We start from the raw sequence: 2,500 nt of genomic DNA, 5'->3' as shown, positions 1-2,500 counted from the left end.
AGGGGGAGAGTGGGTTGGTGGAAGGAGTTCAAAACGTTGGGGACAGAAAGACAGAAGGCACAAAGGTCGGAGCTAGTTGTTTAAAGAGGGGAGCAGCAAAGGAGACATGTGATCGTGAGTGGAACAGAGGGGATGAGATGGGGAGTGGAGAATTTGAAAGTTGGTAAGTGTTTTGTGGTGTATGTTGTAGAATTTGGAAAGCTGAGCCGGTGGATTATGAAAAGGAATGGTTGGGATGGGGGTAAAGTGGGTGGTTCGGAGAAGTTCGAGTTATAGAGATTTTGAATGAACAAGTGGGGTAAAAAGAGGGGCAGAGGAAGAACAGCCAAAAGGTAAGAGTTGAGATGAGTGATAAGGGGCACGTGATGGTAATGATGTGATGGATTTGGCCAGCAAGAGTTTTGGAGGAATAATGCAAATGTTGCAAAGGAAGAAGTGGCATGATCTGGCAGTTGATTCAATCTGTGAACGAATTCAGCATGAATCAAAGATTGATCAGATGAGAAGAAGGGGTGAAGGTAATGTTGCCGAAGTCACTGTGAAATGGGGAGGAAGGCAGGAATTGAGCTGGAGGATGAGGAGTTCAGCCTTGTCACTATCCAATTTTAGCTGCAGAGCAGTTATCAAGTCAGAAATAGCCTTGAGGAGTTTAGTTTTGTGTGGATCTTAGATGAGAGGTCTGGGTTGGAAAGGAAGTTTCTTGAAGGAAGAAGGAGAAGTCGTAATCTTTTAGTAGTTTGGTGGTGAAGGAGATAAACGAAATGAGAGTTGGGGTGGGGTTGGGATATATATATATATATATATATATATATATATATATATATATATATATATATATATATATATATATATATTAATCCCCCGTTTCTCACGGGGGTTACGTTCCAAACCTCCCCGCGCTAAGTGAAAATCCGCAATGAATGGACGCCTCCCCAAAAAAATCGACTCGTCTGGTCTGGTCGGTTTGGGAGTGATTGGGTTTGAGGTGCTGGAGATCGACTCATCTGATCTGGTCGGTTTTGAGGTGCTGGGTACGAGCAGTGCTCGTCCAACGGCGGCAAACCTTTTTCCTTCCCGAAGCATTTCGAGCACCTTAACCTTCTCCTGGAGTGTTCCAGGACCTTCCTCTGGCGCTTCAGTTCCTTGCCAGAAGCCTGAGAAGGTGCAGGGCATTTGGGCGGCATCGTGGGGCTTGGAGAAAAAACGTAGAAAATATTCGAAGTTCACAAGCGAAACTTTGTCTCGTGCGTTGTGTGACTGGTCGAGCACCACGCGTTATAATTTAATGCTTAAATAATTTATGTTTTATACATTATTACCGCGATGTACCGGGGGAATCCGCAGAAAAAAATAGTTACGTTCCAAGGGAAAACCCGCGATTAACCAGGGGAGCGATAGGTGAACTGCGATAAAGCGGGGGTTGACTGTATATGTATATGTATATGCACCTGGGGGTCTGGGCATGTAACTTCTCCACATATATTTATGATGTTATATCTTGCTCACTTCTCATTATATTACTATGCCCCCTGTGGTGTTTAATAGCAGACATGGATGTGTCCCCCTTCAGGGGGAAGATCCTCTCGAGAGCAGGCCCGAGTTGCTCCTATGGTTGGCAGTGAGTGCCCCAGAAGCAGTGGGGGAAAGAGAGCGGCACCTGTATGTGTGGAAGAATTATGTTACTCAGTCAGTGGGTCACCCAGATAGCCCAGATGGCAGAGCACTGGAATGGTTTTCCAGAGGACCTGGGTTTGATTCCTGGTCTGGGCCTGTGATTTTTCCACATCTCTATTATAATACCAAGCTTGCACACTACAAACTCGGCTCGCTGTCACACGATCCCGATGAAATTGCTGCGGCACTTAGCGGACATGCCGAGAATGTTTGGGAAGTCTTGGCGTTCTATAGTACCACTTGCATTTTGCACAATGCGTATTTTTGTCATTGCCTGTGTACGGTCTGTCGTCTGCTACCAGCTATGTTGTACTGCTATCCTGTGCATGTGCACGGGTATCGTTAGTTTATTTATAATGTTCTATCCTGTATGTATGTATGTGTATATATATATATATATATATATATATATATATGTATATATATATATATATATATATATATATATATATATATATATATATGTATATATATATATATATATATATATATATATATATATATATATATATATATATATATATATATATGTATATATATATATATATATATATATATATATATATATATATATATATATATATATATATATGTATATATATATATATATATATATATATATATATATATATATATATATATATATATATATATATATATATATATATATATATATATATATATATATATATATATATATATATATATATATATATATATATATATATATATATATATATATATATATATATATATATATATGTATATATATATATATATATATATATATATATATATATATATATATGTATATATATATATATAT

The 2,500-nt window shown here is 37.6% G+C and overlaps 2 protein-coding genes across 9 annotated transcripts in view; one reads left to right on the top strand and one right to left on the bottom strand.

Annotated features, from left to right (window-relative positions):
• The window catches only part of LOC147014140 (gamma-aminobutyric acid receptor subunit beta-3-like), a 272,785-nt gene that overhangs the window by 18,191 nt on the left and 252,094 nt on the right, over positions 1 to 2,500 (bottom strand). The window lies entirely within an intron of this gene.
• The window catches only part of GABRA6 (gamma-aminobutyric acid type A receptor subunit alpha6), a 453,203-nt gene continuing 450,736 nt past the window's right edge, over positions 34 to 2,500 (top strand). Inside the window, exon 1 of one of the 2 annotated variants that reach the window (XM_085851835.1) lies at positions 34 to 163. The gene's annotated coding sequence lies outside the window, so the exon portion shown is untranslated. The remainder of the gene's footprint in view (positions 164 to 2,500) is intronic. The other variant, XM_085851838.1, reaches the window with a different exon arrangement.

The sequence above is a fragment of the Eptatretus burgeri genome, chromosome 13 (genome assembly GCF_056783735.1).
Source record: "Eptatretus burgeri isolate ZD-2024b chromosome 13, Ebu_testis_v1, whole genome shotgun sequence".
In the NCBI taxonomy this organism is placed as follows: Eukaryota; Metazoa; Chordata; class Myxini; order Myxiniformes; family Myxinidae; genus Eptatretus; species Eptatretus burgeri.
This window is presented reverse-complemented; position numbering and strand designations above follow the sequence as displayed.